This window comes from Bos grunniens, chromosome 8 (assembly GCF_055505025.1).
Source record: "Bos grunniens cultivar Pamir isolate PY7600 chromosome 8, Bosgru_T2T1.0, whole genome shotgun sequence".
NCBI classification, from domain to species: Eukaryota; Metazoa; Chordata; class Mammalia; order Artiodactyla; family Bovidae; genus Bos; species Bos grunniens.
The window spans coordinates 3,523,417-3,538,498 of NC_141172.1; the positions used below are offsets into that span (position 1 = coordinate 3,523,417).

General features: G+C 41.8%; 1 long non-coding RNA gene across 1 annotated transcript in view; it reads right to left on the minus strand.

Annotated features, from left to right (window-relative positions):
• Nucleotides 1-2,291: 2,291 nt before the first annotated feature.
• The window catches only part of LOC147366558 (uncharacterized), a 357,719-nt gene continuing 344,928 nt past the window's right edge, over nucleotides 2,292-15,082 (minus strand). Inside the window, exons 4-6 of the long non-coding RNA XR_015169363.1 lie at nucleotides 12,743-12,849; nucleotides 4,916-5,013; nucleotides 2,292-2,454 (exon numbers count right to left, since the gene is read on the minus strand). This is a non-coding gene — a long non-coding RNA (uncharacterized LOC147366558). The remainder of the gene's footprint in view (nucleotides 2,455-4,915; nucleotides 5,014-12,742; nucleotides 12,850-15,082) is intronic.

Here is a 15,082-nt window from a genome sequence, read left to right on the forward strand (position 1 = left end):
GGACTGCAAGGAGATCCAACCAGTCCATCCTAAAGGAGATCAGTCCTGGGTGTTCATTGGAGGGACTGATGCTGAAGCTGAAACTCCAATATTTTGGCCACCTGATGCGAAGAGTTGATTCATTGGAAAAGACCCTGATGCTGGGTGGGATTGGGGACAGGAGGAGAAGGGGACGACAGAGGATGAGATGACTGGATAGCATCACCGATTCGATGGACATGAGTTTGAGTGAACTCTGGGAGTTGGTGATGGACAGCGAGGCCTGGCATGCTGCAATTCATGGGGTCACAAAGAGTCGGACACGACTGAGCGAATGAACTGAACTGAATGGGAGCACATTCTCTCATGGAGAAACAGGTGGTTTTTCAGTCTCAAAAGGGAGTTAGAAAATGGTTTCAGTAAAAGCACAGACAGTAAACAATGTTGGTTTTGTGGACATATAGGCTTTGTTGCTAAGTTGCTTCAGTCGTGTATGACTCTTTGTGACCCAATGGACTGTAGCCCGCCAACCTCCTCTGAACACGAGATTCTCCAGACAAGAATACTGGAGTGGGTTGCCATGCTCTCCTCCAAGGGAGCTTCCCAACCCAGGGACTGAACCCTGCATCTCTTACTGCATCGGCAGGCGGGCTCTTTAGCACTAGTGCCACCTCCAGTTATGGACAAAATCTGAATTTTGAGGAAAGTTCACACGTAATAATGGATTATATATCTTTTGATTCTTTTCACCCACTCCAGTATTCTTGCCTTTATGTTTCTAGATTCTGTTTCTGTGAATATGTCATTTTTCTCTACCATGATCTGGTTGCAACTACTAACTATCCTGACTCTATTACTGGATCTACTATTTTCATCTTTATTAACTCCTGTGCATAGTTGCTATCTGTTGTGTTATTCAATTTTGACAGCTGTCCCAGTTGGTATAGATAAGAACACCAACACAGAATAGTTAATAACCTGGTTTTAGAGATTTGAAATTTGCTAAGAGACTAGATCTTATGTTCTTACCGCAAAAAAAAAAAAAAATTGTAATGATTATGAGGTAATGCTGCTGCTGCTGCTGCTGCTGCTGCTGCTGCTGCTGCTAAGTCACTTCAGTCGTGTCTGACTCTATGTGACCCCATAGACGGCAGCCCACCAGGCTCCCCCGTTCCTGGGATTCTCCAGGCAAGAACACTGGAGTGGGTTGCTATTTCCTTCTCCAAGGCATGAAGATGAAAAGTGAAAGTGAAGTCACTCAGTCGTGCCCGACTTTTAGCGACCCCATGGACTGCAGCCCACCAGGCTCCTCCGTCCATGGGGTTTTCCAGGCAAGAGTACTGGAGTGGGGTGCCATTGCCTTCTCCATTATGAGGTAATAGATGTGTTCATTTCTTTGATTGTAGTAATCATCTAACAATGAATGTATACATACATCAAATCATCATGTTATACACCTAAATATATACCATTTTCATTTGTCAATTATACCTTAGTAAAGCTGGGTGAAACAAGAAAACCAACACACAGAGTTAAGGACTTTGCCCAAGATTACACAATTTTTAAGTGGAAGATACAAGATTCAAATCTATTTGAATATGGTACACCACTTCTCTTGAAAAAACGTATATGACTTCTATTGTTGTTGCTGTTGTTCAGCCACTCAGTCATGTCCAACTCTTTGTAAAGCCATAGACAGCAGCACACCAGGCTTCCCTGCCCTTCACTGTCTCCCAGAGCTCGCTGAAACTCAATGTCCATTGAGTTGATGATGCAACCATCTCATCCTCTGCTGCCCTCTTCTCCTCCTGCCCTCAATCTTTCCCAGCATCAGGGTCTTATATCTTCTCCCAATAATTTATTTTTTTCTTGGGTTTTCCTCAAACACAACTATCTATTAATATGATTACTTTCTCATTTTCACTGCTTAGGGCCATCTTTGAAGCTTAGTTCTGATAATTCTCATCTAGTTATATTTTCCCATTTTAACTATGTATTGACTTTTTAATCATCATAATAGGTAAGATCAAAGAATCACTTAGCATAGTTTAAGTTTATTAATTTAATTCTTAAAATCTGTACTAATTAAAGTGGATTCATAATAATAACGGCAAATATTTTTGAGCTAGGCTCAGGAAAGAGTCTTTACATATGTTTCACTCTTTGCTCATTTAATCTTTATTATTCCTATGAGATGAATAGTATTATTTTCTCCTTTTTAGAGCTGAAAACTGAATTACAGAGAAACTACACAGCTTACCTAGGATTCCACAGGTAATAAATGGAAGAGTCAGAATATGAACAAAGCCAACCTGACCTCAAGTCTATGCTTTATTAAGCTAAAGTACAAAGTAATCATAACAAAAATAGTAATAGAGGGACTTCCCTGGGGGTCCAGTAGTTAAGACTTTGCCTTCCAGTGCAGGGGGTGTGAGTTTGAGCCCTGGTCCTTGAGCTAAGATCCCACATGTCTCTCTGCCAAAAAAAAAAAAAACGAACATAAACAACAGAAGCAATATTGTAACAAAGTCAATAAAAACTTTTAAAATGGTCCACATCAAAAAAACTTTAAAAAATTAGTAACAGTGAAAGAAAGTAAGAAAGAGAGAGAGGAAGTGCAGGAGGAAGGAATTTAAAAGTGTTAAAAGCTGTACTGGAAAGAAAAATTCATCGAGATTTAAGAGATCAAAATACGAGTTTTTAACCAGACGTGAATTTAGGCAAGACTCTTTTTTTTTCCTTTTTTGTTTTAAATTTTATTATTATTATTTTTTACTTTACAATATTGTATTGGTTTTGCCATACATCAACATGCATCCACCACAGGTGTACACGTGTTCCCCATCCTGAACCTCCTCCCACCTCCCTCCCCATACCATCCCTCTGGGTCATCCCAGTGCACCAGCCCCAAGCTTCCTGTATCCTGCATCGAACCTCTTTATCATCTTTTGTCCTGTTTTCCCTTTTCCCTCTGTACACTGAGTGCTTGAGTCTAGGCAGCTCCATGTTATCTGTAATTTTATTATTCTATTTTTTCAGAAAACTTCTTCTCCTCCTTATTGACAGAAAAGCACTTCTGAGACCTTAGACTTGATCATATAAGCCCTCTTTGATTATTTAAAACCTGCACTACTTAAGTACAATCAAAGACTGTCAAAACAGATATCTTATGTCTGGCATGGATTGAAATGTGTGATTCCCTGAGGAATGCAGGGGTTACCTGAACACTAATCAGCTGAGACAAAGATTCTAGAGGGGCACAAGCATCTCACTGCAGAATTCTAATCAGCCCTGGCGGGGCGCTTCCAGACAGAGGCAACAGCAGGATGAGAGAGGCCACGGAGGAGCAGACATCTTCCTGACAGAAACTCTAGCCTCAATCCCACCTCAGCCAGTGTCTCTTCTGATTGGAGACACCTGTGTGTCTGAATGTGTCTGTATCTCTAGGCTCTGAACGGAGCCTTGGCTTCCTCAGGGCAGGTCTTGAAAGGTAATGGCAGAAAATCAAGCAGCATGAATAGATTTTTAATGCCTGGCAAATAACGCAAACTTCTTTTGCTTATTCTTTTTTATATTAAAAGAGAAAACCAAAGTTCTTGAAGTCTCTGGGATCCTTTGTAGTATTCTTACTTTTGTTATTTCACTTTCTCGGAAAGACCAGATTGTACTGATCTAATGGATTTCCACTCTATGACATGTTTTAGATCACTTTAATCAAGATGAATTAAAAACAAGTAGTGAAGTCTGGGATCAACATGTACACACTGCTATATTTAAAGTGGATAACCAGCAAGGACCTACTTTTCAGCACAGGGAACTCTGTCCAATGCTATGTGGCAACCTGGAGGGGAGGGGAGTTTGGGGGAGAATGGATACAATATATATATGACTGACTGTCTTCGCTGTTCATCTGAAACTACCACAGCATTGTTAAGTGACTATACTCCAATACAAAATAAAAAGTTTTTTTTTTTAATAGTGAATGATATATTTCAGTGTCTTAAGGCAAATGCTGTTTAGTACATATAATAGACAGGTGTGCTCAGTAGCTTCAGTCATGTCTGATTCTTTGTGACTCTATGGACTGTAGCCTACCCAGGCTCCTCTGTCCATAGATTCTTTAGGCAAGAGTACTGAGGTGCGTTGCCATTTCCTCCTCCAGAGTATCTTCCCCACCCAGAGATCAAACCAAAGTCCCCTGTGTCTTCTGCATTGCAGGTGGATTCTTTACCTGCTGAGTCATTTGGGAAGTGCCCCCCCCCAAAAAATATATACATACATATATTACACAAAAGTATTTGTATCTATAAGCTTTGAACAATATCCTATAAATAATGAATGATAATTAAAATAGCAAAATTAATAGCTTATATTGGTACAAATGGAGAAGGCAATGGCACCCCACTCCAGTACTCTTGCCTGGAACATCCCATGGACGGAGGAGCCTGGTAGACTGCAGACCATGGGGTCTCGAAGAGTTGGACATGACTGAGCGACTTCACTTTCACTTTTCACTTTCATGCATTGGAGAAGGAAATGGCAACCCACTCCAGTGTTCTTGCCTGGAGAATCCCAGGGACAGGGGAGCCTGGTGGGCCGCCACCTATGGGGTCGCACAGAGTCGGACACAACTGAAGCGAATTAGCAGAAGCATTGGTACAATACTTTATAGTGTATAAATCATTTTCCTGACTGTCATTGTATTTCTTAGCACAGTTATTTGTGGGTATATTATTATTCCTATGTCACAGTTGAGAAGAGTGAGATTCAGGGTATCAAGTAATTGTCACAAGAGCACATAACTCTCAGGTTTTGGGACAAGGACTGGAATGTAAAGGTTTGGATGGCACGTATCCTTCCCATGAGACCACACTGGCCTTGGAGGGAGAGTACCTGTGGATCACCGAGCCCTTCTGATACGATATCCTCTACTCACCTCGGGGGGACTCTAACCTGGCGGCTCTCCGGCACAGAGCATGTCTCTCTTCATGCTTCAGTACATTTCCCCAGTAGAGCTTCCCCTGTTTTTATGCCCTGGAGGGAAAAGATTGGGAAAGATTCAATTTTACAAAATTAGAACTCTCAGAACAAACAAAGTTTGTGTGAGGAAAGGGAGGAAACTCAACATTTGGGAAACAGAGGTAGAGAATCCAGAGACTTCTGTGGTGGTCCAGTGGCTAAGACTCTGCACTCCCGATGCAAGCGTTGTAGTTCCAATCCCTGGTCAGGCAACTAGGTCCCACACACCGTAACTAAGACCCCGCACAGACAAGTAAGTATTTTTTAAAAAAAGAAGATGTATAGAATCCATAACCAGGTAGATAATAACCAAGCTAGAGAGATAAAACATGAACAGATAGTATGTAGACTATTGACTGACGGAATTAGTCTATTTTATGATTTAGGATAATGAAACAAAAACCAAATTGAGATCTAATTTTAGATGCTATAAATGCAGCTTTACAAGAATAGTAATCTTAGCATTTTTTGAGAATATAGAATTTATTTCATTATTTTTACGTGGCAAATTCTGTGTAGAAATTGGCATCATGTACAAGAAACCAATGGAATGTAACACACACAAAATCCAGGTGATAGAATATGCAAGAGTGAAATCAAGGATCCGATTATAAACAGCCACATGTCTAGAAGAGATTTTGTAAAGGAATTGGGGCTAGAGTTTTCAGTATTCATATAAGGAATTTAGGTTAGAGGAGAGCAGTTAAATTTGAATTTTAGATAAACAAATACTTTTGCAGTGTAAATGTGTTCCAAGTGCTGTGTCCTGCATTTTACTGCTAGGTCTGACTGTACTGTTTTGGGCCAGTGAAGCTGGGATGTGCTAGCAGGTACCAACTACGCGTGCAATGAGTGACACAGGGCCAGTGCTTTCTCCCCGTGTGGAAGCGCCTTTATCAATGGCTTTGGTGACATTTAAAATCCCTTTAACCTGGTCAATTCCATGAAGTTCTGCAGATAGAGATTTTAGTTTGATATCCTGCCTGAATGTGTTGCCCAAGAGCTAAGAGAAGGACAAACTTACCTGGTGGTCCAGTGGCTAAGACATCCCTTCCAGGGAGTGTGGGTTTGCTCTCCAGTCAGGGAGCTAAGATTCCATGTGCTTCGTAGCCTCCCCCCGCAAAAAATAATAATAATAATAAAACAGAAGAAATGAACAAATTCAATAAAAAGTCTTTAAAAATAATTCACAGACAAAAAAAGGTCTTTTTAAAAAAGAGAGATAAGAGAAGGAAATTAGAGAAAAATATTTGAGCCTCTTTTACAATAAAGTTGATATACATTATGTTACCTTTAATTTTTTTTTTAAAGACTACTCTGGTTTTTGTTTTTTAAAGATTCTTTTACATGAACTATTTTTTTAAATCTTTATTGAATTTGTTACAATATTGCTTCTTATAATATTTCATGTTTTGCTTTTGGCCATGAGGCATGTGGGATCGTAGCACCCCAACCAGAGACTGAATCAGTATCCCTGTGTTGGAAGGCAGTCTTAACCACTGGACCACCAGGGAAGCCCTGCCTTTAATTCTTAAAACTCCTACCGATATGATAGGTATATCTAACCCATTCTGGGCTTCCCATGTGGCACTAGTGGTACAGAACCCGCATGCCAATGCACAAGACATAAAACAAACAGGTTTGATCCCTGGAAAAGGGCATGGCAGCCCATTCCAGTATTCTTGCCTGGAGAATCCCCATGGACAGAGGAGCCTGGCAGGCTGCAGTTCATGGGGCCACAAAGAGTGGGACGTGACTGAAGAGTGGGACTTACCACACATGCAACATGCAAACCTATTCTACAGTGGGAAGAAATAAGCCTCAAAGAGAAAACTAGTTCCCTAGAGTGTGAAACAGGACCAAGGGCCTGTTTCCTATACTTCTTCCTCTCAGGAGCTCAGCTTCAGTGAGAAATGGAGGTATGTGTGGAGAGATTCTAGCCAAAGAAAGAGACCTAATCCAGCCAAACATCAAACACGATCAGAGCCAGACAGGACCCACAGTGAGGCTGTGGCCTCCGCCCTGTCCTCCAGGGGGCGCTGTTGTTTCTCGGCTCATCATAATGTGTGTCCCGATCACATCCTCATTGCTCGGCAGAGATCAGATCCCAGAGATGAGAAGACTTCATTCTCGTTTCTTTGCGCGTGCTTTACTTGGTGACGGAAAATGATCCATCATGTCCCCGTTAGGCAACATTGAAAAACTTTGGCCACTGGAAACGTTTGCAGCCAACATGAGGATGTCCCTTGTTGAAACCAATGTGTCAAACTGTGTAGGGTATATTTCATTTAACTCTCCGAACTCAAAACCCTTCTTACACTGACCCTTGAAAAACAATTTGCATTCATTCATTTTTAAATTAAATCATACTTACGTAGCTTTTTAAAATTTTTATTTTTTTCTGAGCTGGGTCTTCATTGCTTCGTGGGCTTTTTCTCCAGTTGTGGCAAGCAAGAACTACCCTCTCGTTGAGGTGTGTGGGCTTCTCACTGCCATTGCTTCTCTTGTTGCAGGAGCACAGACTCTAAGCACGTGGGCTTAGTAGATGTGGCTCCCGGGGTCTAGAGCACGGGCAAGACTACCCAAGTGGGTTGCCATTTCCTTCTCCACATTCTACCATATTTTAAATTCTTAACAAGGTGTCAAGCGTTTTCAGTTTCTGACTTTCTGTAACTTCCATACATTTAGCCACTCAAACACCACTTCAACTTAAAGTTAGAAAATTTTGCATCTTCTGATGCCAGACTCATTTTCGGAAAAAGCTTCTTGTATTTTAAGTACTGCAGGGCTCTACTTGCTCTTTTGCAGGTGTTTAGGATAACGAAGTGGAGAAGGTGATGGCACCCCACTCCAGTACTCTTGCCTGGAAAATCCCATGGACAGAGGAGCCTGGTAGGCTGTAGTTCGTGGGGTCGGTAAGAGTCAGACACAATTTAGCGACTTCACTTTCACTTTTCACTTTTCACTTTCCTGCATTGGAGAAGGAAATGGCAACCCACTCCAGTGTTCTTGCCTGGAGAATCCCAGGGATGGGGGAGCCTGGTGGGCTGCCGTCTATGAGATTGCACAGAGTCGGACATGACTGAAGTGACTTAGCAGTAGCAGTAGCAGGATAAGGAAGACAGCTCCAGGTTGAGGGTGTATTCTGAGGATCACATTTCTAAATGATGAAGCTCACTCAGGGCTGATACTCCCCCATCCTCTCCTCATCTACCCCTGCTAGAGACTCCACTGTGGGGCTCGCATGTTGAGGATTTTTACTGCTGACTCTAAGATTTTTCTCAGTATGCCGATGCCCAACACACTTGTCAGAGTGTAATAAACTCTGAGTGTACTTTCATCTACTCTGTTCAAAGCACTGTGTGAAGTTCAGTCTAGGAAGACCTTGTATTTAATGAGCATTCATAAGATTTTTGCAGTATTCAAAAATGACAGAATGATCTATGTCCATTTCCAAGGCAAACCATTCAATATGACAGTAATCCAAGTGTATGCTCCAACCAGTAATGCTGAAGAAGCTGAAGTTGAACTTGTAGGTTCTGTGACGACCTACAAGAGTTTCTAGAACTAACACCAAAAAAGATGTCCTTTCCATTATATGGGACTGGAATGCAAAAGTAGGAAGTCAAGAGATACCTGGAGTAACAGGAAAATCTGGCCTTGGAATACAAAATGAAGCAGGGCAAAGACTAACAGAGTTTTGCCAAGAAAATGCACTGGTCATAGCAAACACACTCTTCTAACAACACAAGAGAAGACTCTATACATGAACATCACCAGATGGTCAATACCAAAATCAGATTGATTATATTCTTTGCAGCCAAAGATGGAGAAGCTCTATACAGTCAGCTAAAACAAGACCAGGAGCTGACCGTGGCTCAGATCATGAACTCCTTATTGCCAAATTCAGACTTAAATTGAAGAAAGTAGGGAAAACCACTAGAGCATTCAGGTATGACCTAAATCAAATCCCTTATGATTATACAGTGGAAGTGAAATTAAAAGACACTTCCTCCTTAGAAGAAAAACTATGACCAACCTAGAGAGCGTATTAAAAAGGAGAGATATAACTTTGCCAACAAAGTTTTGCCTAGTCAAAGCTATGGTTTTTCCAGTAGTCATGTATGGATATGAGAGTTGGACTATAAAGAAAGCTGAATGCTAAAGAATTGATACTTTTGAACTATGGTGTTGGAGAAGATGCTTGAGAGTCCCTGGGACTGCAAGGAGATCAAACTTGTCTATCTTGAAGGAAATCAGTCCTGAATATTCATTGGAAGGACTGATGCTGAAGCTAAAACTCCAATACTTTGGCCACCTGATGAGAACTGACTCAATGGAAAAGACCCTCATGCTGGGAAAGATTGAAGGCGGGAGAAGGGGACGGCAGAGGATGAGATGGTTGGATGGCATCATTGACTCGATGGAAATGAGTTTGAGCAAGCTCCAGGAGTTGATGATGGACAGGGAGGCCTGGCCTGCTGCAGTCCATGGGGTTGCAAAGAGTCAGACATGAGTGACCTGAACTGAAGATTCTTGAGTGTTATCTTATACAAAATATTATAACTAGCACTTTAAGCAATCTTATGAGACAAAAAAAAATCCCCTTTTTACACATGAAGTAATCAAATCCAGAGAAATTAAACAGCATGCCTAAGACTATAGAGGTATTGTTGATAAAATCAATTTCTAAACCCAAGCCTCTAACTCCCAAATCAAATTCTGGGATATAAAAAGCCCTAAAAAAAGAACACATCAGCTTTCCACATCCTAGGATCTGATTCAGTAACATAACCAGACACATGAAAGTAGATTTATGCTTATTAGACTGTTCTTTATAACAGTGGAAAAAACCTGAATTCCCTTCAATTTGAAACTTATTAAAGGAATGCTACTTTCCATGGAAAACAGAACATGAGATAGTCATTAAAATTATGTTGTAAGTTTATATTTACTGGCATTAAAATTCTATGATGACCTGTATCAAAATTGCTGAAATAAAAAATAGTGATAACATCAATTGCTGGTGAGGATGCAAAGAAACTGGATCACACATATGTTGCCAATAGGCATGAGAAAGTAATTTGGTGTTTCTTACAAAACTAAGCATGCATTTACCCTAACAATCTAGCAATTGTACTTCTGGGCATTTGTCCCAGAAAAATGAAAAGTTCCATTCACACAGAAATCTGTGTGTGGGGCTTCCCTGGTGGCTCAGTGGTAAAGAATCCACCTGCCAATGCAGAAGATGTGGGTTTGATCCCTGAACTGGGAGGATCCCACATGCCACGGAGCAGCTAGCCCGTGCACTGCAACTGTTGAACCTGTGCCCTAGAGTCCACGCACCCCAACAAGAGAAGCCACCTCCTCACATGAGGTGGCCAAAGTATTGGAGTTTCAGCTTCAGCATCAGTCCTTCCAGTGCTAATTCATTAAGATAGTATTTATCTCTATAAGTGTGTCTCCCTGACAAAATTTTTACCTCCTATAGCACTGAAGATATTGTCTTGAACATATAGTGAGCAGTCCACAACTGCATTCTCAAAAGTTTCAGATGTAAAGGTGAACATGCTATGGGAAAGCACAAGGGGCAGAAAAGTGGAGAAAATAGGAGGACAGAAATGGAAAAAAAAAATTTAACAAGATTCACATAGGTGTAGTTTTGAAAAACCCAGGTAATGAAATAGCAAAGCAAGTCCTTTAGTACAGTTTGTTCATCAGTTTAAAATATAACTAATCATTGGTATTTGCTCACTTGTTTTTCATGGGTATTTCTACTCGATTACAATGTCTCAATGGCTAAAATCAGAGCTTGTGCCAAGACAGCACTCAAGACAGCTTTTTAGAAAATGTAGTCCCATTTCATTTAGTCCCAGTCTCTTTGTGCATTCACCAGTTTATTCACTCTTATAGAAACATCTGTTATGGCAACTTAACCCAAAGAGCTGACTCTTTGGAAAAGACCCTGATGCTGAAAAGATTGAGGACGGGAGGAGAAGCAGGTGACAGAGGATGAGATGTTTGGATGGGCATCACCAACTCAATGGACACGAGTTTGAGCAAACTCTGGGAGGCAGTAAAGGACAGGGAAGTCTGGTGTGCTGCCATCCATGGGGTCGCAAAGAGTCGGACACAAGTGAGTGACTGAACAGCAACAATCCAAAGGCACAAAGAAAGGACAACATTGGAATGAGGAGCAAAGGAGCTAAAACAAAGAGCAGAGTCTGTAACTCTTAGCTGTGCTGTGCAGAAAGCCTCATGGTCCAAAATAAGGGACTGAAAAGTCTTCTCAGCCACCTTCCTACAGTTCTCAGGACGACTCTTTTTTTTTTAAGTATTTGTTTCTTTATGTATTTGTTTATTTTCGGTTGTGCTGGATCTTCATTGATGAGCAGGTTTTCCTCCAGTAGCAGCAAGCAGGGGGCTACTCTTTAGTTGTGGTGTGTGGGCTTCTCGTTGCGGGGGCTTCTCTTGTTGCAGAGCTCTGGCTCTAGGGCCAACAGGCTTCAGTAGTTGCAGCTCCCAGGCTCTAGGGCACAGGCACAGTAGTTGTGGTGCACAGATGGTAAAGAATCTGCTGGCAATGCAGGAGACCCGGGTTCAATCCCTGGGTTGGGAAGATACCCTGGAGAAGGGAGTGGCTACCCACTCCAGTATTCTTGCCCAGAGAATGTCATGGACAAAGGAGCCTGGTGGGTCTCATGAGCTCATAAAGAGTTGGACAGGACTGAGTGACTAGCACTTTCATTTTCACAAGCTTAGTGGCTCTGCAGCATGTGGGATCCTACTGAACTGGGAATTAGACCTGTGTCTCCTGCACTGGCAGGAGGATTCAGACCAATTCTTTTGTCAGCTTCTCATCCACCAATCATCCGACCGCCCCCTCCACTGCTTCATATCTTAAAATACTAGGTGAGATTAAATTCTATTTCTGAGCCTACAATGACATAAAGTGTTTTTTAACTTTGTGGTTGTTGTTTAGCTGCTCAGTTGTGTCCGACTCTCTGCAACTCCATGGACTGCAGCATGCCAGGCTTCCCTGTCCTTCACCGTCTCCCACAGTTTGCTCAAACTTAGCCAGGCAAGTTTTTTTAAAAGATAACCAGCAGATTTCATGGCCTGTAAAAGAACAGGGGACTGGGGTTGGGGTGGGGAGTCTACTTCTGTCCTCATATCTTGTCTCCACCCCTTGGCTCCAGGCCAGTCCCAGGTACAGGCAATCAACAGGTAATCTGCCTTGGGAGGCTCAGATGCTCCTTGCCATCTGGCAGAGTCAGTAAACACAGCGCTATCCTTGCTAAGGTTTCCCCAAGGAGATGACATCAACTTACTCCATGGGACAAGCCTGACTGATATTCATGATGATTATACCATCTCATGTCAGATATGTCTGGTAGGTGGCTCAGATGATAAAGAACCTGCCTGCAATTTGGGAGACCTGAGTTCAATCCCTGGGTTCAGAAGATTCCCTGGGGAAGGGAATTGGCAACCCACTCTGTATTCTTGGTCTGGAGACTCCCATAGAGAGAGGAGTCTGGTAGGCTGTGGTCCATGGTGTCGCAAAGAGTCAGACATGACTGAGCAACTAGCACTTTCACTTTAAAGTAAGATATAAGTGGCTTCCCAGTGGTGCTAGTGGTAAAGAACCCTCTTGCCAATGCAGGAGACAAAAGACATGGACTCAATCCCTAGGTCGGGAAGATCCCCTGGAGGAAGGCATGGCAACCCATTCCAGTATTCTTACCTGTAGAATCCAATGGACAGAGGAGCCTGGTGGGCTACAGTCCATAGGCTCACAAAAAGTTGGACATGACTGAAGTGACTGAGCATGCACACATGTCAGACATGATCCTGTGGAGATAAAATTTCCATGAGCAAATCAGTCCTCACCTCGAGGGGAACTGAGAGGAGGTCATCATGCCCCCCTGATCGCAGGTACCCACTGCCCCATCCACTAGCCTGCCAGCCTACACAGTGCACCAGCTGCCTCCTCTGAGTGAGGATGCATGGATGGATAGACCCTCCGGGTCCTGTCCACCCAGGTCCCTCCCTCCTCCAGCGTGGTCCTACAGCATCACACAGCCTGAGTGGATACTTAAGTCCCACCACAAACCAACTAGACTGGAGTCTTCATTTTAACTAGGTGGGAATGCACACCCAAGCACGAGAAGCCATGCCCTGACCTGCTGCAGAGACCTGTTCTGCCACACTGTTTTCTCCAAAAGAATATACATGCAAAGATGATATTCTGGCAACATATTCATTAGATGTGAAGGAGGAAAGCAAGTTACCTAAATGATAGTTTTAATAAAATATGGTGCACAAGCTAATTTCTCTAGAGAAGACCTGCAAAAACTAGAAGTGAATAATATATATTCTTACTCTTCTTTTAACTGATTAAAAATTTTTGCGCTGAAGTCCTGACCAACTGATACAGAAAGAGGACACATCATTCTGTGCTATCCTTTGAGTTTCTATGTCCCTCTAGAAATGAATTTTTTTCTTCAAAGGATCCAGCTGCATATGCATTTTTCAATGCACTTTAAATCATCTATATTTTGTTTGATTCTGGGCTTTTCCCCTTTGTGGTCAAGATAATATTATTTGTGCTTCCTTCACTTTCAACCCTATATACATAATAAAAAAATAATAATATAACTGGTTCTTATAAGAATTTCATATTGGCATGTTATCATCAGCTCCATGGTGCAGGTAACATCACAGTACTCCTTTTCCAGGTAAGGGGCTATGGCTCTGAGAAGAGTGAGGATCAGTCCAGTGTGATGAAGCCAGTAAATAAATGACAAATTCTATACTGCATAAAGCCAGTTTTGTTGACTATAATTCAACACATGGGCTTCCCTGGTGGCTCTGCAGTAAAGAACGCAGCTGCTAACGCAGGAGACGCAAGTTTGATCCCAGGGTCAGGAAGATCTCCTAGAGAAGGAAATGGCAACCCACTTCAATATTCTTGCCTGGGAAATCCCATGGACAGAAGAGCCTGGTGGGCTACAGTCTACAGGGTTGCAAAAGATCAGACATGACTTAGCGAGTAAACAATAACAATAAAAAAACTCAATGAATGTAAGAATTTTTTCTATCAAGCCAGAATCGACTGAAATATAAACTCCTTTTATTTTTCTTGGTTCTGTTGATTCTTTTCTGCTTTTAAAATATCTTTGGAGGTTTAATGAGAAGCAGTTGATATACATCATTGTATAAGTTTAAAGTGTACAACATGGTGGTTTGATTTATATATATTGATCCTAGGTGGCTCAGTGGTTAAAAAGAACCCTCTGCCAATGCAGGAGATGCAGGTTCAACTTTCTAACACCATACACAAAAATAAACTCAAAATGGATTAAAGATCTAAATGTAATACCAGAAACTGTAAAACCCCTAGAGGAAAACATAGGCAAAACAGTCTCTGACATAAATCACAGCAGGATCCTCTGTGACCCACCTCCCAGAGTAATGGAAATAAAAGCAAAAATAAACAAATTGGACCTAATTAAACTTAAAAGCTTTTGAACAATGAAGGAAACTATATGCAAGGTGAAAAGACAGCCTTCAGAATGGGAGAAAATAATAGCAAATGAAACAACTGACAAAAAACTAATCTCAAAAATATACAAGCAGCTCATGCAGCTCAATCCCAGAAAAATAAATGACCGAATCACAAAATGGGCCAAGAACTAAACTGACATTTCTCCAAAGAAGACATACAGATGACTAACAAACACATGAAAAGATGCTCAACATCACTCATTATCAGAAGTGCAAATCAAAACCACAATGAGGTACCATCTCTCGCCAGTCAGAATGGCTGCGATCCAAAAGTCTACAAGCAATAAATGCTGGAGAGAGTGTGGAGAAAAGGGAACCCTCTTACACTGTTGGTGGGAATGCAAACTAGTACAGCCACTATGGAGAACAGTGTGGAGATTCCTTTAAAAATTGGAAATAGAACTGCCATACGGCCTAGCAATCCCACTGCTGGGCATACACACCAAGGAAACCAGAATTTGAAAGAGACACATGTACACCAATGTTCATTGCAACACTGTTTACAATAGCTAGGACA